General features: G+C 54.7%; 1 protein-coding gene across 31 annotated transcripts in view; it reads right to left on the bottom strand.

The window, feature by feature from the left end:
- Positions 1 to 22,595, bottom strand: part of JAKMIP3 (Janus kinase and microtubule interacting protein 3) — a 105,560-nt gene that overhangs the window by 81,095 nt on the left and 1,870 nt on the right. For 11 of the 31 annotated variants that reach the window (XM_036070112.2, XM_036070111.2, XM_036070109.2 and 8 more), the window contains exon 1: positions 933 to 1,139. The exons of 2 other annotated variants lie outside the window; for them this stretch is intronic. The gene's annotated coding sequence lies outside the window, so the exon portion shown is untranslated. Of the gene's footprint in view, positions 1 to 932; positions 1,140 to 22,595 lie in introns of those variants that run through there. 18 more of the 31 variants (XM_036070110.2, XM_078076946.1, XM_078076945.1 and 15 more) reach the window with 3 other exon arrangements.

Raw genomic sequence — 22,595 nt, forward strand, 5'->3', positions numbered from 1 at the left:
ACTTTCCGAAGTCCCCAGAGAACCTCGGACAAAGCTGCCCTTTCACCCGTAACCTGGGAGCGAGGTCACGCCCTGGCCTGACCTGCTCGTCCGTGGCAGCCGCCGCGGCGGAACTCTTCAAAGGCTTGGACCCACTGAGAATATTCTGGTACAAACTCCGGTCCGGGGTTTGAGCGAAGGGATCCCTTCTGTTCTGTGACCGGCTCGGCCCCACTTACGGGCAGAGCCGCGGCCGTGGCGAGCGTCCACCCACTTACACAGCTGTCCGGCCGATGTTCAGATCCCCGCGTGCCCGTGTCTCGCCGGATCCCCCGTGGTATGCGGTACTGTCTCCACCACAGCCACGGGTTTCCTTGGAACGGCCGGGGAGACCCAGCCATGGTGGGGTAGCCACCGCGTCTGCCGCGGAAAAGGGTGGGAAACCAGCTAACAAGCTGCTGCTTCCCCCAAACGCAAGTTCCTCGCATAAGAAGTGGTGTCCGTGGACAAAATGTGAGTCCTGAGCAAGTGTCACAGACAAGACCCCACCCGACCCCGGGGCCATCAACACGCCTGGAACTAAACAAGAAAACCAGCCCAAAGGCGTCCCCCTGCACCGGCCGCCCCCCCGTTGGGGGACGAGGGAGCCTGGGGGCGGAGGAACCCACTGCCCACAGGGAAGCAGGCCCAGCCTCCCTGGGCTGCAAGCAGGAGCACAGAGCCAAGGGCATCGCAAGCCTCCCGGGCCACCATATTCTCCACACAGCTAAGAGGACATGCTCTTGCACACTCTTCACTTCCCGAGACATAGGGCTGCATACTAAATATAGAAGCGAACTCAAATGTAATAAGCATGTGCACAGAGACCTGGAGCCCAGGCCGAAAATAGCAAAGCCTCTGCAGCATTCAGAACAGAAAGCCTGCCCCCCTCAGAGCTGGGCCCCGGCTCTCACCTCTGCTGCCTCCTGACCGTGGATCCCTCTGGCTCGGCCAGGACTCAGGCCGGCGCGGGCAATCCGCTCCCAGGGTTCTTCTATGACTCAGCAGAGCGCTCAGCTCTTATTTTTCAGATGGAATTTACCAGCCCTGCATCTAGGGGGAGGGACCGTCTCCGCCGCGTTTCTAAGCAGATGCTGGCAGCCGGTCCCTCGGCTCTCCTCCCCGGCCAGGCTCTCAGGAACGCCCAGCACCGCGCTCCATCCCCAGACCGCAGAGAGGGCTACCGGGTGGGGGAGGAGGCCGTCTGCCCTGCCCGCGGCGAAGGCACAGCCCTGCGGACCCGGCCTGGCAGCCGCTTTTCCCCGTGTGCACAGCAGGAGGAATCCCGGGCCCGGGGCTGGTCTGGCCACGTCCTCACCAGGAAACAAGTGGGGGCCGTGGGCCGCGCTGCATGAGTCTGGTGCACAGAGCTGGCCCCTGGTGACCAGCTGCTTCAGGAGGTCATTTCAGTCCCCTTCTCCTTAGAAAATCCCCTCTGGATTTTACGTAGCTATAAGGTCAGTGATACAAAGGCATTTCCACTCCAAAAGGATGTTTTATTGTAAATGGTGAGGTGCTAGAAGGATGAGTATCCATTAAACCCTGAGGAATGAAAACATACGAATGAATCCGACAAGTGAGGCCATGGCTGGTCATGTGAGTGTGGAGCACCCGAGCTCTCCTGGCCGTTCATGCAGCCAAATCCCACCATGAAGCTCCAGAGAAGCAAAGTGCAGTGAAGTAGGCGCTTTGGAAAAGGCAGGTCCTACAGGGTTCCAGGCTGCAGGGCACTTAGGAACAGCTCGTCTGATTGGGTCAAGGAAACAACTACGACCAGTGATGCAGGTGGCCTTGCCCTGCGCTGCCCTGCCCAAGACGTTAGCCGAAGCTGCACTGGGGTCTAGAACCAGGAGGGGATGAGGGACGAGGCTCCCAGCCGTGGTTCTCCCCAGTTAGGGCCGGATCCTTGGCCAGTGGGGGCGCTGCCTGCCCCTCTGCTCCCAGCCAGCCCTGCGCCCGCCCTTCCCTTCCACCTCACCCCTCCAACTTGGACCCAAATGTCCAAATTTCACCCCACCCTAGACCCAGCGGGCGTCATACTGGCAGGAACCCACAGAGTGAATACCGATAACATCCAGTATGATCATGAGAATGTCCCCATGTGAGGGGATGAAGCTGGACCCTTACCTAACACCACACCCTGAAATTAACTCAAACTAGGTCAAGGATCTAAATATGAGACCTAAAACAACTAAGCTCTTATGAGAAAACATAGGATCAAAGCTTCATGACGCTGGACGTGGCAATGATTTCTTGGATACGACACCAATGGCCCAACAAGAAATGGTCAAACTGGGCTTCATGAAAATGTAAAGATTTTGTGCATCAAGAGACATGATCCACATAGTAAAAAGGCAACACACAGAATGGGAGAATATATTTGCAAATCCTGTATCTGATGAGGGGTTGGTATCCAGAATATATAGAGAACTCCCACAACTCAACAACAAAGAAACAAACAACCAGGCTCAAAAATGGGCAAAGGACTTGCATAGGCATCTCCCCAGAGAAGACATAGAGATGGCCAAAAAGCTCATGAAAAGATGCTCAACATTGCTCATCGCTGGGGAAATGCAGATCACAACTACGGGACACCACGGCACACTCACTGGGATGGATTCTATCAAAAAGAAAAAAACAGAAAACATCAAGTGTTGGCAAAGATGTGGAAGAATTGGAATGTTGTCTACTGTTCTTGGGAATGCAAAATGGTGCAGCTGGCATGACAACAGTATGCACTGAACTAAAAAATTAAAAATAGAATTACCGTAGAATCCAGTCATTCCACTACTGGGTAGCAAGGTCTCGAAGAAATATTTGTACCCCTGTGTTCATAGCAGCACTATTCACAAGAGCTAGAACACGGGAGCAACCCAAGTGCCCACTGATGGATGAGTGGACAACCAGTCCATCCTTATAGCGGAATACCATTCGGCCTCAAAAAGGAAGGCAGTTCTGACGCGTGCAGCAGCATGGATGGACCCCAAGGACGATGCCGAGTGGGATCACGCAGACACAAGTATCATGTGGTTCTGCTTACATGGTGCACTTAGGTCAAGGTCATAGAGACAGAAGCTGGATGGTGGGCTCCAGGGGCAGGGCAGGGGAATGGGGACTTGGTGTTTAATGGGGACAGAGTTCCAGTTTTATGAGATGAAAAGAGCTATGGGGGTGGATGGTGGGGACGGCTGAACAACAGAGTGAATGTTTGTAACACCACGGAACTGTACACTTAAAGACGGTTAAGATGTTAAGTTTTGTGTTATGTGTATTTTAACACAATACAAAAGTGAAAAAAATGTGTGTGTGTGTGTTGCTTTCACAGAAAAATTGGAAGAATGAAAATGTATATAGCAAAGTACAAAGTGGCGGGGTCTTCAGGGGATGGGATCTCAGATGACTTGACTTTTGGCTTCATATCTTTCTGCCTCGTACATACTTTTTCAAACACTGAATATGTATTCTTAGAATAAAAACAACTACTTTCATCTTCAAACGAACTTATGTGCATGCACAGACCTACCTACAGGCCTTCCATCGCCGTGCCCAGCATGTCCTCACACCAAACCCCGCGGGAGACGACGTCCCTTCCAAGGCCCCCAGAGGGCTGGGAGGGGAGGGGGGCACGGAGAGCTGTGCTGATTCACAACACTTCAGGAGCAGTTTGCTCATTCAAATAGCACCTGTCTTCATAATTATGAAAGTATATATGCGCATCATAGAGAATTTAGAAAATAAAAGAATGCATGCCTAAGAAAACAGCAATCCTTCCCTAGTCCTCCGGGAGAAGCTGGGTTTTGAACAGGCCTCCCGAGGTGCACCGCCGCCTTCAACCCAACTTGGAAGGTCTCTGAAACCAAGGCTGAACGTCCAGGATGGACCACCCCTACCGATGGCGTGGAGAAGCTGCCTGGCAAGGGCGTTCTGGGGGCACCATGTAACCTGTGGGCATCTCCACTTTCTTCTCTGCAGAAGGGTCACCCCCACACGGCCATCTCACTAGGTCCCCAGAGGGCCCAGTCTGACCTCTGCCCCCCACCCCCAGCTTCCACCTTCCTGCCCGGGGTCCTTGTCCGCACTCCTTAGGAGAGCTTGGCTGTGCCCAAAGCCACCCCCACATGCGCCTTCTGCGGCCCCACGGCTCCCAGCCGCGGACACACACTTGCTGCGCTTGGTGGTACCTCCATCCCAGACCAGCACATCCAGAATGACTCTGCCCCTTCCCCCAGTCCACCCTTCTTGCTGACCATTGTCCCTGCCTCCTCTCCTCCCTGCCCTACAGTCCACGACCCCACCTCCTGCCAGGACCCCTCCCCTGGGGTCCATGTTCGGTCACGCTCAGCACCCGGCACCGCGTCTCTCATGCCCCAGACCCGTTCTTGTCATTCCCGGCATGGCTCTGCCAGTGTGGATGCATCTTCATTATTATCACTTCATGTGTTTTGAAAAATAGCAGAAACGGTATCACACTTTACGTATCCTTTGCAGTTTTCTACGTTTGCTCAACACCATGTCTTTGATGTTCATGCACAGTGGTGCTTGCAGATGGTTCTCTCCGGCTCCCACGTGGGAGCAAACCATATCACGTGACCATTTCCCATGGCCCCAGCTGACGCGGAGCCCAGCAGTTTCTACTTTCCCACCTTCACAAATGATGCTACAGTGAGCACAGCCTCGTGGGCATCTGACGCACGTCTGCTCGGATGGCTCTGGGCAGGTGGCCAGAGAGGGCTGGGGGTGGGCTCAGGTGTCCATGACCGGCCTCAGAAATGTCTGCCTCCCGCGGCGTGATGCTGGCCAGTGTGGTGGCCGAGGGGACCCTACTGCAGGCGTCGCTGCATCCCTGACTCCTAACGAGGGCTCTCTTTGCTATGCCGACTGCGGCCCACATCTCTGCATCCGTGATCCTCGGTCCCTCCCCTCACCTTTGTCTCTGTCCCTCACTTGTCCTTGGTTGCTGGGAAGGAGGCCAGTTTATAGTCTGGATATTAACCCTTTGTTGGTAAAGTCTTGGCCCATCCTTTCTTTCTTTCTTTTTTTTTTTTTAAGATTTTATCCATTTACGTGACACAGAGAAAGAGCACAAGCGGGCGGAGCAGCAGAGGAAGAGGGAGAAGCCGGCTCCCCACTGTTGGCTCATCTTTTTCAGTGTTGCCTTCCCTCCTACAGAAACTTAAAACGCAACCACTCTAGCCATCGTTTCCTGCTTAGGACGATTTGTTTCTTGCTCGAGAAACGCTTCCCTGAGGCATTAAGGCATCCTCCGAGGTTCGGTTTCAGCAGGTCTTCTCACGTGGAAAACCGAGTGTGCACGTCGTCCTTGGCGAGGATCCCGTCCCTCCCGCCGGTCTGATGGTGCCTGCTTGTCCCCCTGGCCTCCTGCTGTCACGCGACTCCAACCACCGGCTGCTTCTTTGTCAGTCTGCACCAACGTCCTGATAGAGTCTCGTCTTGACGTCTCGGGGGCTCGTCTCCTCTGCCCTCTGCTGCTTTTCGAACTTGGCGTCTTACTCTTCTGTGTCGACTTGTCCAGAGCGATGGAAGCCCGATCTGGATTCTGATTGGAATTACACGAGCTTGCAGATCAACGGGGAGGGAGCGGACATCTCTGATACTGAGTCTTTACATGAACTAGTAGAGTTCTCCATTTAGTCAGGGCTCTTTTAAGTGTTTCAGCGAAGCTGGATCGTTTTCCCCACGAGGGTTTGCACGGCATCTGTGCCTCGTCCATGAGCCGCCATGGCGGCAGGTACGTGGTGAGGCCCTGCGCCCTCCCCTCGCTGACAGGTACGTGGCGAGGCCCTGCGCACAGGCACGTTACTGACTTTTTTTAAGATTATACTTTTAAGTACTCTCCACACCCAACATGAGGCTCGAACTCACGACCCCGAGATAAAGAGTCACACGCGCCACCGACTGAGCCAGCCAGGCGCCCCGTTATTGATTTTTTTATATTGACCTTGTGCCGGCAACTTCTGGAAATCTCTTCTTTGTTCTGATGATCCGTTTCTACATTCTCCAGAGACGGACAGTTTTGTCTGTTTCCTTCCAGTTTTTATACTTTCAGACTATTTTCCCCGAGCTCCCATGCTGGGCCGGACTCCAGGGCACGTGAGGGAGAAGTAACGGTGATTAGCATCTTTCCCTTAGTTCTGTCTTGAAGAGAAATGCTCCGCACGGGCTGCCGCTAAGCACCACATCTGCTGTGGGAGTCCGGTGGCTTCTGTGTCTCAGGTTAAAAACTTCCTGTATTCCAAATTTGCTAAGTGCACGTTTTTAAACATTGGGGGTGGCTGTTACAATTTATGAAACGCTTTTCCTGCATCTGTTAGGAGCACTGTTGTTCTCTTCCTGCCCCTGGTGCCCCCACCCCACCCCAGGGTCACCTGCCTGGACCCATCTTACCATTGCTCCTGGTTGGGGGGGTCCGATCCCATCATTTCAAGCCCCCAAAACTGAGAGAGGCACAGACTTGGCTCTTGAAAGTCTCCCTAAAATGTTTCCTGCCCCAAGTGAGCAGCAACAGACGAGGTCACCTCTCGGTGCTGGTGGGTACTCGTAGGTCCCTTCAGGACGGGGAGGCCCTTCGAGGGTCTCAGTCTCGGCTCCCTTCAGTGAAGGTTTGTCGGCTCTTCCCATCCCCCGTGGGCACGACAGTGCGGGCCGTGGGCAGGCACACACCCCTGCCCACCCAGCCCCTGGCAGCCGATCTGAGGTCACAGCTCTGGGTTTCACGTGGTCTTCTGACCTCAGATGGATCCCTCTCCCTCCCCCTGCCTCGCTCTCTCCCCTATAAAATAAGCTGGCAACAACTCTGGCCCCTTCCACCCGGCGTCCAGGGGGGAGGGCTGTGAAGGAAGGTCTCTCGGGTGGTCTTCACGGCCACCTGGTCAGCAATTCCATATACTTCGGGAACTGCAGCTCCATCTACCCTGACAAACCGCTTTTAACAAAATGTCAACGCCTCAGCTCCCTCTGGTTCCCCAAGGTCAAGTCAGCTTCCAGGAATCTGAAGCCCAGTGGGTGAGCCCGGCCAGAAGAGCGGATGGGCAGCGTGGGCCCCAGGGAGCCCGGCTCCCACCGCTCACCTGCCCTGTCCTGCAGCAACTCTTGCAGCTACTCTCCGAGGGGGCAGGCGGCTGCGCTGCGGGCTGAGGTCAGACAGCCTGTGGGACTGTCCTCCAGGCCCCCAGGACAGGGCCACCCACGCGGAGCCACGGGCAGGGACAGACGCAGGAGGGTGGCAGCCCACTGGTCCTCCTCCCCAGCAGGACAGCTCGGCTGTCACATGTGGCCGGTACCCCCTAAGACACTGTCTTCCCTCGAAAATACACGAGCCTTGGGGGGTTAAGGCCCCTCCTGACCTGGACAAGTGAATGAGTCCCACCTCCATCCTCAGTATGATGGCCTGGCTCCAGGAAGATTCCTGGCAAATCTCAGCTCCCCCTGAAGACCTCAGATGGGCCCTCCCACTGCTGGAGGACAAACGTCTCCGGGGGGGGCGCGGCACGGATACCATCAAGGGGCTTCACTGCGCGAACTTCCCGGGGAATCCGGCGCCCCTGTCCCCAGCACCAGCACCACAGAGCCTTCCAGAGGAAAGTCCATCCCGCCTGCAGCTGAGTCGCGGGACGGGAAGCCGGATCCCTTTGTCGTTGACGCGCACAACTGGTCAGAACCAGGCAGGAGAGGACTGCCATCCGGAAGCTTGGATAGTGGGTTGTTCCCAGCCTGCGGGCCCCCGCCGGGGAAGCACCAGTGTGCGGGGAGCTCATCCCGCTGGGAGGTGCGGCTCTCACCCCCACCTGCCCACACCCCTGTGCCCGCTCTGCAGGGACACGACCGCCCTGAGCCCCAGCCTCAGACACCAGCTCCGCACCCAAGCTGTTGTCCCCACAGGTGCCCCGCAAAGTCTCCGCCCAGTGAAGGCAGCCCTGCCCCTCGCCACGTGCAGCCCGCGCCCTGACATCCTGACCGACCGCACTCCCGCGCCCACGAGGGTCACCAGGGGATGGAGCGCACCCAGCACCGAGCGGCCCCGAGTCACCCGAGTCAGGCCCTCCAGCAACGATGGGAGCGTGGGGCGTGCGGTCCAGGAGGCAGGTGTGCGGATCTCCCTCCCGCCTCGCCAGGAGCACGCCCCCCCCACTCCGCACTCCTCTGGTTGGGACGTCCCTTGAGCCCTCTCCCTGCTGCCACCCGGAGTGCAGGGTGAACACGGGCCCGTTGTGCTCGGTGCTAATGAGCGTGTTTAATCCAAAGCCACAGCAAAGAATACCCTCATTCATGCTGCGGGCGTCGTGGGCCCTTGTCCCTGGCTGGGACTGGAGATATTGCCCCTTTCATGAGGGTTATAAACACAGGACACAGCTGCCCTTGTTCAGCCCACCAGGGCCCAGCCCAAGGCCCAACAGGCTGGCTGAAGAAGAAGAGGAGGTGACTGCCTGCTGGGCAGAAGGATCTGAGCGGACACCGTGTACTTCTCCGGCTGGGACGGCTGACGGCCAGCTCCCCGAGCCTGCGCTAGGCACCCGTGTCTCATCAGCCCCGACGCGACCCAGCGAGGCAGCGCCCGGGAGCCTGGTGTCCTGCCGCACGTCCTGCTGTCCATCCCCTGGGCTTGGAGAAGCCGTGTCCTGCCCCCACCCACCCCGCGGCCTTTGTCACCTGGGGAAACAACACCGTGCTGAGCGGCTGTGCCCAGAACCAGCCTTCCGGTCGGGCGTGCGCTGCAGGACGTGGGCACCAAGGGCCATGCCCACGTCAGAGTTTCCAGCCTCAGGATGTGTGGCCGCAGCAAAGCCCTGGGGAGCCAGCTGGTGGCAGGGCAGGAGTCTAAAGCAGCATGTGACGGGGCTGGGGCCGCCCTCCAGCCCCCAGGGCCACATGCCTGGCCCGGAGAGGCTCACGTCCAGAGCTGCGCATGGTCAGGACCCGGCAGCCGGATTTTGAATTTCGTTTGGGGCTTGATCCACTGCTTTTAAAAGGGGAGCTCCCGTGGACCCAGCTCCTCCCAGGAACCATGGACTCCGGAGGGGCCCTTTGCACAGTGCGAGGCCTGCTACTTGGGGGCTCTCCTGGGGGTGGCTAGGGCACAAGGCATTTGCATTTCCCACAGCTCCCCTGCACCAAGGGGAGAGGAGGATGTGTCCACGGTGTGACGAAGGGACTGGATGTGCACAAGGGTGGGTGGGCAGGGGTGTGGGATGAGAGGCTCCTGCAGGCGTGGCGCCCGGGGCTCCCTAGGCCTCACGACCCCACCCACGCAGCACCCCTCCTTCTCAGAGAAGCCTGGGCTCAGACAGGCGAGAGGAGTCCCGCCGCCCCAGGAGTGAGGAGGCCAGACTGGACTCAGATTTCTGGCTCTCGAGCCAGACTTTGGAAGACAGGCCCGGACCGAGCACCGGCAAGCCGGCTGGGGCCCCGTGGACGAGGGCGGTAACTGGCAGAACACCCCGGCCCGCGCTGCGTGCCCGCGCTGTGGGGGGAGCTGTCCCAGCGAGACTGCGGGGGAGGGGTCAGCGGGCAGTGACCCCCAAGGGGAGAGGGCCAGCTACCGGGTCCCTGCGGCCCAGGGGTCTGACCACACAGTGGGCCGCACACCCTGACAGAGAGAATGTGGTTGCAGCTCATTAGCCTCCCGCTGACCAGGCTCCCGGGTTCAGACAGAATTTAAGATGGAAAAAAAAAAAGTCAGTGAAGTGAGAGGGAGCGTTAATTAAAACCACAGCGCGTGGCGATCCGAGTGGCCCCGAGAAAGGCTGCGTGCCACCAGCTCGGACCCCACGAGCCCCTTCGCGGGCACCAGCGGGCAGCCCCTGGCTTCCCCTCAGCCCTCCTTCCTGATCTGAGTTCACTGTGGCCGACGGGCTTTTTGGCAAAGGCTGCTTTGCTTTAATTTCCTCCCAAATGTTGGCAAAAGAAAGATGTTGAATTTTAATTGATTCATGCCATTTCTCCAACCAATTTCTCTGAGTGGTTGTTCTCAAGTCACCGACAGACGCCGGCGTCCTAAGTGAAACACCTGTGTCCACCGCGCACATTTTTGTCATCGGTAAACCACTCCCCCGAAGAAGCAGTTTGCTGCCGACTCCCGGTTCGAGTCCAGCCTCTGGTTCCTGCAGAAATGAAACCGACAACACAGGCCCCAGCAGTCCTGACGGATCCACCCCAAGGAGCCCCCAGAACACCCCGTCCACCCCTGGGTCCGGCCTGCCCTCCTCACATGAACATGGAGTACAGAAGCTTGCCCTGCCCCCGCCCCCCGCGGTAGGAGAAAGGCCTCAGGACCAGGCCTGTGTTTATAGGGGCAGCTCCCCGGTCCCACGAGAACAGCCTTTTGGGTGCACTTCGTGGTGCCGCATCTTAATTCTGTTCCTGACCTCAGCTCACCTACTGCACCTCGGTCTGGGACCTAGCGGTGACCCCACTTTAGTCTATACTACCAACCGACCGACCCGCCTCTCCCTGACCCCTGACCTAGCTTTTGGAGTTAGCCCTGCAGGGCTGGTCCGTTAGTTGGGCTGCCTGGTGCTGGCTCTGCTCGAGACTCGACTCACGCGGGCTCTGCCCGCCCCGTCTGCCCCGCCTGCCCTGCCTGCCCCAATCAGCACGACCACTCATCTGCTCCCATGTCTGCCCGTTCTCCTAACCTCTGGCAGAGCCCTGGTGTGCGCTCTTGCAGGTGAGTGATTTGAGAAACATTAATCCAGAAATCATTCTCTGGGCTTGTCTACAGAGGAAGCTATGTGGACACACACCACACACACCACCATTTTAAAATTCTTGGTAAACAAAAGCTGTTGGGAGAAAGAAAAGGGGCGGCAGGCCTTCCCCAGGTGTGTCCCTTACACTAACTGAAACTTCCCTAAGTCTGCTGGTTTCTCCAAGCCATGGTTGACACCAGCCCCACGTGCTGGGATTAGAAATTGTCTTATTCCACGTCCTCTTCCAAGTTCACAGAGTAAAGCGCCCTGCTCTACCCTTGGTCATTCCAAAAGTGAACTTGAAAGCACAACAGTGTGGCCTCAAGCTTAGAGTCTTGCTTTCAGTGGCCAGCTTTTCCCTCCCAGATCCACCTGGACAGAAGCCAACACCTCCAGACCCTCCTCAGTTCTCCATGGGGACAAAGAGGAATTTCAGAACTCTTTCTCAGAGAGTGGTGGGCGAGGTTAGGTCTGAACTAACTCACCTTCCACCTAAGACAGCAAAATGCCAAGAGGACAAACCCAGGGGCCTCCCACACTGAGAGACGGGGATTACTGAAGAATCAAAGCTTTGCCTAAGAAGCTGGCCACCACCCTGACCTTGAACCTCTGCTTCTTAGCCTCTGGGGGTGAGGGAGGCAGGCGCGAACCCTGGTACTTGCTCCAGTGGGGGGTTTGCTGGTGACCCAGCCCATGCTCGAGCCCTCGGGGATCAAGCTCACCCACAGTGCAGCCCGACACCAAGGGGCTGTAGAGACGGCTGCCTTGGTCACATCAGGGAGCCACTGCCTTGAGGACTGGTGACCACAGACAGGTCCTTGCACAGCAGATGACCCAAGTAGCACCAAGGACTCTAGGCCGAGCTGGGTCTGATGTGGTTCCAACTAGGTGCCCCCAGCTGCCTGGCAGGCGCACACATGACCTTCTCTGGAGAAGGGCATATATATTCATATGAGGTCTCAGAGAATCCCCACAAGCAAATGTTCAAGGACAGCGACAAACATGCACCTAATGATAGCCAGGAAACCAGGAAGCAAGGCAAATGAGCAAGAACTGAGTTTTTAAAAAAATAGAAGAGACCCATTCAACCTTCAGGCATTAGAATTAACAAACATGGGTTACAAAAGAACGAGTCTTTCTATTTTTTAAATAGACTGTATTTTTAGAGCAGTTTTAGGTTCACAGCAAAATTGAGCAGAAAGCAGAACTCCCATACACCCCTGCACGGTCTCCTCCTATTTTATTTAAGGAAATAAGTCACAAGCTTGACAATAACTTCAGGGAGTAGAAAACTGTAAGAAGTGATATGCCCAAGCTGAATAAAAAGAGAGAACTTTGTAAAAACAAATATAATAACTGAAATCAGACACCTGATGGGCACTTTTGGTGGCAGATTGGACAGCAGAACAGAGAAGTGGTAAACGGGAAGATAATTCAGAAGAAATCACCTAGAATTAAGCACAAAGAGACCAAAAAAGAGAACACACAGAGTAAGGGTAAGAAAACAGAGACAGAATGAGAAGCTCTCTCAGAAGGGGGAAAAAAAAAACACCTTAGAAGCAGAATCTGAAGATATAAAGACCAAGAATTATCTGGAATTGTTGAAAGACAACTCCAAGATGCAAAACAAGCCAAAATCTAGAAATATAATAACAAAACTTGAGGGGAAAAACAGCAAAGATGAAGAGAAAATAAAATCAGAACAGAGCTCGTGTTCAAAGTCAGGACGCAGACTTCTCATCAGAGCAATGGGAGCCTGAGGACAATGGAATAACGTAATAGATATGCTTTAAAAATACCTGCTAAGCAAGAATTCCGTCCCCAGTAAGAATATTTTCACCCTCATTCTTGAAAGAAATAAATTTTCAGACATAAAACGTGGGGAACAGAGAGTAGGAAGAGAGTTCTGAATAAAGGAAGCTCTATGGGGTGTGCCTTAGGTGGGAGGGTGATCCCAAAGGCAAGAAGAAACAGAGTAACAAAAGTGCTAAACATGTGAAGAAATCTGAAACAATAAGTGACTGCAAAAAACTAACAATAGTCTCTAGTGGTATTATAAAATAAACAAGATAGGAAAAAATGGCAACAATAAAAACATAAAATTTAGAACAGGGATAAGCTGAGTAAAATTTCCCAAGTTCCTTTTTCTTAGCTGGGGGGAGGATTTGAATTAGGTGTAGCCTTCAAGGAGTTGATTTTTTCCTGCTACTTTTTATCATAATCATGAAAATGATAAAAAACATAATATAGGACATTTAGATAGAAGAGGGGGGGAACCCCTCAATAAATACAAAAGGAGGCAAGAAAGGAGAAAAATAGATGCAACAAATAGAATAACACAAAATAAGACAGATTTCGGGCGCCTGGGTGGCTCAGTCGTTAAGCGTCTGCCTTCGGCTCAGCTCATGATCCCAAGGTCCTGGGATCGAGCCCTGCATTGGGCTCCCTGCTCAGCGGGGAGCCTGCTTCTCCCTCTCCCTCTCCCCCTGCTTGTGTTCCTGCTCTCGCTATGTCTCTCTCTGTCAAATAAATAAATAAAATCTTTAAAAAATAAAAAAATAAAAATAAATAAGACAGATTTCAACCCAAATACATACACCAGTGAAACCATTAAGTAGAAATGAAGAACTGTACGTCTCAGGTAGAAGTAAAATAGCAGTGATAATGTCATAACGTTTGAACCTCCCCACATTTCCTCTCGACACAAAAATGGAGCAGTCAGCACAGCAAACCATAGAACAAATTAAAAACGTCTTCCACAAAGAAAGCTGACAAAACACTCGCACTCCTGTCCTCTGACTGTTGGGTTAACAAACTGCCCCAACACTTACAGGCTTAGAACGAGCGTTTTATTTTGTTCAAGGACAGTGGATGGGGATGTGGTGAAAGCTCGGCTGGGGGGTCCTTGCTGAGCCCTGAGCTGCAGGTGCACTGGGGAGCTGGGGCTCCTCTCCGGGATGGCTTACTCCCGTGTCTACACAGAGCGCTGGCACCCTCTTACCACACAGCCGCTGCTGCGTCCCCAGAGAGCTCGCCCGGCAGCGGTCTCTCTGGGAGGTCTCTGAGGAGGCCACGAGGCTTCCTAACAGCCAGCTGGGCACCCCCAGCACCAGCCCTGAGAAGGGGAGGGGGTGGGGGAGAGCATCGGACGGCAGAACCTGCAGAACCGCCGCCTCAGACACACACATGGCGCACGAGACTTCGCCTGGGCAGCAAGGGCCTTGGATTGGCTCCACAGCCCCGAGAGCCCAGACGTCACCCTGAGAACAGGGGCCCCACTGAGGTGGAAGCTTGGCCAGACAGGTTGATCTTGTCAGAAGATAAAGGCTTATGTGATTTTTTGTGGAAAACAAAGAGGAAACTACAGAAACTCTACTGAAAGCAAAGTTAAATAATAAGTAACAAAATGGGGAAAATATATGCAACTCATATCACAGGTAAAGGACGAATATCCCTAAACCATAAAAAACTTCCAAAATTGAGGTGCCTGGGAGGCTCAGTCGGTGAAGCATCTGCCTTCGGCTCAGGTCATGATCTTGGGGTCCTGGGATCGAGCCCCACATCGGGCTCCCTGCTCAGGCAGAGTCTGCTTCTCTCTCTCCCTCTGCTCCTCCTCCCTCGTGCGTTCGCGATCACTCTCTCACAAATAAATAAATAAAATCTTAAAAAAAAAAAAAAAAAGAAACTTCCAAAATCTAAGAAGAAGAAAGCCAAACAACCCCAGAGCAAAACAGAAAAAAATGGGCACTGGGTTCTCCCCAGTGACAAGGAGGGAGAGCTGAGGCACGGCATTAAATGAAAAAAAGTAGAACAGGGTCATGGTAGGCTGCATCTCGCCTAAGATGGGAGAAGGCATATGGAAAGACGTATGCATTTGCTTAAATTACGTTTAAACGGAAACACGAACTAAAAAAAGACTTAGAAAATATTGCCACTGGCGGAGAGAGAAGAGGATTTAAACACAAGGATGAAGCTGCTCTCCCCAGAACACACTCTGAGTTACACTTCTGGATATTCTAACCTAGAACTGAAACAGAAAGTCAAAGGAAAACAGAGCAGTCCCTAAGAAAAGGCGAGCCTAGTGCATTGTATCTTGAAGACAAAAAGAAATGCAAAGAAACTGTGAACTCTTTTCCACTAACCACACTGTTGTTATCTTGAAACTACCATATGCATACAATAGACTAAAGCAAAAAGAAATAGTCATACCACTGTCACCAGGAGCCACAAATTTTGGCCTCAGAAAAAAGAGAAATGTAAAACCAGAGAAATAACCATCTTGTCTTCTTAAATTTGAATTGAAAATATCAGAATAGGGCGCCTGGGTGGCTCAGTTGGTTAAGCGACTGCCTTCGGCTCAGGTCATGATCCTGGAGTCCCGGGATCGAGTCCCGCATCGGGCTCCCTGCTCGGCAGGGAGTCTGCTTCTCCCTCTGACCCTCCCCCTTCTCATGTGCTCTCTCTCTCTCAAATAAATAAATAAAATCTTTAAAAAAAAAAAAAAAAAAAAAAAAAAAGAAAATATCAGAATAAAATGATAATATATTTCTCATAGAATTTCTTCTAGCTTTGTCTTCTGAAAATCAGCAAAGTCATGACCAACCCAGCAACCACGAGGCCCCCCAACACTGAGCTCTGTGGGGCTTTCCCCGCTCAAAAGACCCGGGGTCCCTGGGAGACGTGGCATATTCCAGGCCTGCTCAGGCCCCGGGAAAGGCGGGCATCTCAAACCAGAACACAAGGCAGCGATCCCAGACCACTGGGCTCCAGTCAAGAAGATGCAAGGAGAAAACCTAGGGCCACAACGTTGTCAGGTGGAGGCCAGCAAGGGTCTTGACAAGACAGGGAATGATAACCACAAAGGAAGAAACAGACACATTAGACTTTATCAAAATGCAAAACTTCTGCTCATCAAAAAGTGCAGTTAGGAGGAGGAATAAGCCAGCCGGGGGGGCAGAGAAAATAGAACGGTACCTACAGCTCAGTAAGATGACCCAATAAAAAAGAGGCAGAAGATGTGAATGCATACTTCACAAAAGATGTGCTGATACCCAGCAAGCATGCAAATGTCCTCAACAGGTGAGTATCGACAGAGATGGAAACCGAAGCCACAGGAGACGCAGCCGGACACGCGCCGGCGGCTGATATCCAGATCAGATGTTGGCACCGAAGTGGAGCCACTGGAACTCTTGCACCAAATGCGGGGCCATTTGGGGGAAAGTTCTGCCAATTTCTCATAAAAGAAATCATACACCTACCCTATGAGGTCCCCATTCCACTCCCAGGAATTTCCTCACAAGAAAAGCTATGTCCGCAAAAAGATTCCTAAAAAAATGTCCGTCGTAGCAAATCACGTAGGCTGTGTTACAGGAATCCATTTCCCCCGAATCTCCTCCCTGAACTACGCAAATGATTTCACAACATCAAAGATTCTTCGCAAAGCCACACGCTGGGTGTAACCTGAACACAGAAAGTACCAAAACAGCAAAGTCACTAGGAGTGAAAAGAGGAAAGCCAACAGACCCCAGTGCCAGCGCCCCTCACGCGCCCCGGCTGCCCCTCTGGAGGGATAGGGAAGGATGTGGCTCACGGGGCCGGGGACACAGGGAGGACAGCCACCTCCGCACACCGGCACCAAGGTGTCCGGCTGGCTGCAGGGAGGCGCTCACAGGCCATGCACTCCGACCCCGAGCCCGACCCCGGCCCCGAGCCCGACCCTGAGCCCGACCCTGAGCCCAATCCCAATCCCGACCGTGAGCCCAACCCCGAACCCGAGCGGGGTGGCCCAGGTGACTAAGAGAAAGCCAGGCGAGTGCTTGAAAGTGACAAAACTCACTTAACAGAGGCCAGTGTGACACAGGGTCTGAGAGGTCAGCCTTCCAAACACAGAGCTTTGGGGAGAAAAAAGGCAAAAAGAGAAACTCTTAATCAAGCAGAGAAGGAGAAACGAAAAGGAGAAATGTAGGGTCTTCCAAAGACCCCCTCCTCAAAACAAACAGCTCACTGGAATGTCCGGTTGGAAGAAAAGGGCTCACTGGGGGACTCAGACGCACCCAGCAAAACTTCTGGATTTCTAAACTAACGATAGACTCCTCAAGGCCGGGGTGCCAGGGGGCTCAGTCGGTTAAGCATCCGTCTTCAGCTCAGGTCATGATCCCAGGGTCCTGGGATCGAGTCCCGCGTCGGGCTCCCTGCTCAGCAGGAGAGTCGGCTTCTCCTTCTCCCTCTGCCCCTCCACCTGCTCATGATCTCTCTCTCCCTCTCTCTCTCTCTCATAAATAAATAAAATTAAAAAAAAAATCCTCAAGACCTGCAGACAAAAAGATTAGTTACCTTCCAGAGTCAAAAGAACCCGACTAGTCAGACTTTTAAAACCCACACGGGAGCAAGGAACCATGGAGAAACATTAAAAAAAAAAAAAAAAATCAGTGAGAGAAACCATGAACCGAGGATTTGAGAACCAGCCAAGTCTGGCACATCGTGGTTCCAGGAAGTAAGAAATGCTAAATAATAATAATAATAATAATGTCATAAAATGTTAGAAGGAAAAGTGGAGCTTGCTGCAAGAACACGGAGCTGACCTGAAGTTGCTCCCGAAGCCCAAAGTGGGGGCCGTGTGTCACACAGAACACACACGGTTGTTACCGGACATTCACGTGGGATGAAACAGTGCTCACGTGTCCGTACTGACATGAAAATCACTACACAAATAACGAGGAGAAGACGCAGCTTTTCCTGATGGGAGAATTCCAACCAGCGATGTGAGCCAAAGAAGGCGGTCCAGGGTCACCAAAGGCAAACGGCACGGTGACCAGCGTCGGGCGCAGGAGGTTCAGGGGCACTAGGCCAGCGAGGGGGGATCCGAGAGACCGGGTCTGCACAGCTCAGAGCGCCTCCCCGAGACTGCCTACGGTGGAGACACCCGGGCCAGCCTCACCGTTCACGGGAGACGGGCATCGAGAGCTCAGGGAGCAGGACGCCGAGAAGGGGCACAAGCACTGCCGTGGGTTCTTCCAAAGACGCACAACCTCATTCCAGTCGTGAGAAAATCTCCAACTGTGGGGCATTTTACAAAATAACTAACCAGAAGTTTGCAAATATCAACGTCCTAAGAGACCAGGCAGGACTGAGGAATTGTCCCAGGCTGGCGGAGGCCCGGGGATCACAACCAGCACCTGCTACATGGGGTCTTGGATGGGGCCCTGGACGGAAGAAGGACTTGCGCGCGCAGCCAGCGGGCTGTGAATAAGGTCTGCAGTTTGGTTCATGGTGCCGCACCAGCATCGATGTCCTGGTTCTGATTGCAGCCTGGTTACCTAAGACGTCAGCACTAGGGGGACCTGGGTGAGGAGTAAACAGAGCTCTGTGCTATTTATGCAATTTTTCTGTAAGTCTGGAGCTAGTTTAAAATAAGGCTTTTAAAAAATAAAGACGTAAAAAGAGGCTCAACACTAATGGGAAAGGCTAATCAAAACTGCAATGCCATACCACCTCCCATCTGCATATACATAAACGAGAAAGGACAGCAGGTGTTGGCGAGAGCGCGGAGAAAGCGGGGCCCTCAGTCCCTGCTGGTGGGAACGCAGTTCGGTGCAGCCGCTCTAGAGAACTGTGGGAGCTTCCTCAAAATATTAAACACACCATTACCATGGAGTCCGGCAATCCCACTTCTGGGTGTGCACCCGGAAGAACTGGACGCAGGGCCTCGAAGAAATGTTTGTACACGCAGGTTCCCAGCGGCATTACTCACACTACCTAGCGCAGGGAAGCAATCCAAGGGTCCGCGGACTGAGGAGCAGAGAAACACAGTGTGGTCCTTCCACATGCCGGAATGTTCTCCAGCCGTAACGTGGAGAGAAATCCTGACACCTGCTACAATGTGGATGGACCATGAAGACGTCACTCGGAGTGAAGTAAGCCAATCCCAGAAGGACAAATCCCGTCCGACCCCACTCATGTGAGGCCCCTACAGGAGTCACACCCGTGGGCACAGAAAGCAGAAGCGGGTGGTGCCGGGGGCAGGGGTGGGGGCAGAGTTCAGGGTTGCAAGGTGACAAAGTTCTCAAGACGTACGGTGGTGACCTCTAAGCACTGTCTTGTGCTTAATGCCACTTAAACGCGGTTAAAATGGTGAATTTTATGACCCACGAAGCTGACCTTAGCCTCGCGCACGTCCTGATGGGCCCCTCGGCTCTGAGGACCAAGCCGTGTTAGCAGCCCAGCCTTGGAGCAAGCGTCCACAGCCACAGCGGCCTGTCCAGCCTGCTCCGGGCCTGCAGGCCCCCAGCGGGCCCTCGCCGGCTTCCTCCAGGCCCCCGGGGCTGGCCTCTCCTCCCCTCAGACAGCTGTCTCCTGAGCAGCCTCCTCAGACCCCCCAGCCAGAGGAGAGGCTAGGTCAGGGGCTCTCAAGGAACCAGAAAACGCCTTGGTGGTACTGGTCACAGCAGAAACTGAACACGCGCTTTCACAATGGCTTCAGGCATGTCTGTCTGACCACTGACCATCCCGGAGGGCAGAGACCGTGTCTGTCCTGGTTCACTGCCCACCCCCCAGCCAAGTGAGGGCCACAGTGCCGGCCCAGAAGAGGTGCCTGATGAATGTTTGACAGGAAGGAAAGTCTGGTGGCATCAAGCCATCGGGCAGGGCCAGGAGGGGACAGCGCTGACCAATGCAGAGGGTCCGAGTGGCCCCCAGGCACAGCATGGAGGCTGCAGCTCCCACCCCACGGGCATCTCCTGTGACCCCAGGCAGGCCTCTGCTGTCCCGCCCTCTCCTGAGCGGGGCATGGCCACGGGGAGATCAAATGTGGACGGACTGGGCAAGAGGAAAGGTCTTGCATCGCATCTCTCAAAGGGAAAAAAATGCAGCTTGGCTTTACCTCCTGGCTTATGTACTTGCAGTATTTCATTCTCCTTCCAGGATCTTAACTCAGATGTCACAGAAAACCAGCCTGGAGAGCAGGAGCCCCGGGCAGGTGTGCGGGAGGTCTCCCTGGAGGCCAGGCTGCTTGCAGGGAGGGCCCCGCCTTCCTCTCTCCCAGTCAAGAACATTCTGCCTTCCTCTGGCCCCTCCTCACTGCCCCCGCTGAAGACCTCAGAGTCCAGAGGACCTGCGGTGGCCAGGAAAACCCAGCCCCGTCCTCCTCCTGGAACTACCTGCCTTACCCCTGCAATTTTGCACTGAGGAGCCCAGCCCAGAAAAGCTTGGATTAGAAACTGCAAACCAGGAAAAAAAAAGAAAAAAGAAAAGAAAAACTGCAAACCAGCAAAATCCCCGTTTATAATACAAAAGATTCAATACAAAGGCCTTGTGTGATACAGTACAAACTCAAAAGAAAATTCCAGAAGCCTCCGACACATTACTCATCGGAGGCACGGACGCAGCCCCATTAAGAAATAAACGACCATAAAGCTTCCCAGAGAGGAGAGGCCGTTTAGAGGACCAGCCGAGTGAAGCTGGCCAGGCCTGTTTTTGTTAATTATTTCCAATATTGGAATGATCGATGTAAATTACGGCTGCAGAGGGGCCATCAAACCAGAGAGAAGACAGACCGGGCACTCAGCCATCAGCTGCAAAGGGGAAATTAAGTCTGCTGGCGGGACTCACAGCTCCACATCCTCCGTCCTTCTGGCTCAAGGTCCCTGAGGGCCTGCACTCACTTCCCCGGGCAGAACGCGGACGGAGGGGACCCCGGGGACACAGCCTGGCCTGGCCACGCAGGGCAGGGAGGAGGGCAAGGCACACCAGACTCCAGAACATGTCTGAGCCTCAGCAGGGCCAGATCTGACCTGGAAAGCAATGCGCTTACGGAGCGGAGCCGGGCAGCGAGGGCGCGTCAGCAGCCCACCCTGCCCCAGCCCCCCGCGGCCGCCTGGCTCCTCGCAGCCCCTGTTCCATTGTCACCTCTGCCTCCAGTGTAGATGGGGCGGGCGCCGCGGGGTGTTGCTGGAAACACACCCGCACTGTGTGCTTCACCCCAGTGAGCCTCCCTGCACTCCAGCACCCCAGAGAAGACCCGGGCTGTGGGCGCGCCAGACTCAGGGTCTACACCCGGCTCGAGGTCCGGTACTGGGACAGCAGCTCCCAGAACCACCCTCCGTGGCCCACGTCCCGCAATTCGCGCATAGGTCCTGCCCAGGAGCTGTCCTGCCCCTCACGGGTCATCCCCCCCATCCACACACCCACCCCCGGCACAGCTTGACGCCAACGCATCTCTAGCTTCCCTGGAACACACCCATGCTATTCTGTCTGACCACAGTAAAGCCCTAAAATAAAATACATATGTTAAGAAAGTTCATTAGGGGTTGTTCATGAAGGCCACGGATTAAATCCATCCCAAAGCTCTAATTATAAGAAACCGATTAAGGAGACAGTTGAATATTATGCAGACACGACAAATCATTTTTTCACTGATTTTTTAAAATACTCATGAATATGACGTATAAAATGATTATAGTGTGATCCAAACTGTGTGTGTGTTTGGAGGCGGTTTTCTGCCCACGGACAGTCAGGAGGAGCCGGCAGATGTCTAGATGTGGGGAGCGGAAGAGCACCCATCTCAGGGAGCTCGGGCCACCCTAGCGCGGGGCCGTGGGCCGGGCTGCTGGGACAACGGGAACGACTTCTCATGGCTCCGGAGGCTGGAAGTCTAAGATCAGGGTGCCTGTGGGTGGGGGGGTGCTGATGGGAGCTGCCTTCCAGCTGTGGGCTCACACGGCAGACACAGAAAGGCAGAGCGAGCTCTCTGCTGTCTCCTCCGGGAAGGGCTCCGATCCCACCACGGGGGCCCCACCCTCATGCAACCCCCATCACCTCCCAGAGGGGTCCTCACACCATCACACGGGGGACGGGCTCCAACACGTGACTATGGGGGAGACACAGCCCATGGTGACGGCACCTAACCTGGCCCAGCGCCCAGAGGGAGGACCTCGCATTACAGGATCTCTGGGGGCTGCTGGGCCAGCGGGGTGAGGCCCGCGGTCACTTCCAGAGTGCACAGACGTGATGCTGACCCGAGAGGCCTCTCCAGGGGCAGATAAGCTGGGGCGTCGCGGCCCTCCCCTGCAGTCAGCCACAGCAGGGAGCCGGTAGCAGGAAGTCCTGGCAGAGGACACGGCACCATCACTCCACACGGGACTGTGGCACAGCACCGTTGACTGGTGACCCGCCGTCCAGGCTGAGCCCTGGTGGAAAGGGCCTGGCTCCCGGCCTCACCGGGGACACGGCGGCTGTGGAGGTAGGGTGTTCAGACCCGAGGGGCGGGCAGGGCAGAGCCGAGGACGCATCCCGGCCCCAGGGGAGGACCCTTATGTGCCAGGACTACGAGGCACAAGACCCTTCCCCATTCCGGGTCTTGGGCTCCTCACTTCTAGATGAACTTTGTGATGTTGTCATTTCATCCTTTGTAGGCTCCTTGAGGATGTGGCCCCAGCTTGTCCCCCCCCCCCCCGCCACGGTGGCACCTCCTCCACCCGCCTCAAGATTGTCCCAGGCTTCCTGCAGCCCATCCCTCCTCTCAAAGTCATTCCCATGCACCTGAACACAGGGAGAGAAATCAGAACAGGGCCTGGCATGGACCACGGTGAGTTTTTTTATCATCACTATGTCCTCTTTTTTATCATTGTTTTTATCACTATGCCACTGTTCACAGCCTCATAGACCTTGAGAGTGTCAGGAACGCGGCGCGCTGGGACTACAAGCCCAGCCCCTGGACCTCACTGACCCCACGGACCACCAACTGCCCCCGGGAAAGGCAGGCCCTGCGGGCTCCTGGGGCAACAGGCGTGCGGGAGCGGATGGCTGCAGGAGCACGCGTGTGGTCCCAGGCGCCTGAGCTGCCCGGGACGTCGCAGCCCCTACATCCCCTCCCCC

This window comes from Halichoerus grypus, chromosome 7, assembly GCF_964656455.1.
Source record: "Halichoerus grypus chromosome 7, mHalGry1.hap1.1, whole genome shotgun sequence".
Taxonomy (NCBI): domain Eukaryota; kingdom Metazoa; phylum Chordata; class Mammalia; order Carnivora; family Phocidae; genus Halichoerus; species Halichoerus grypus.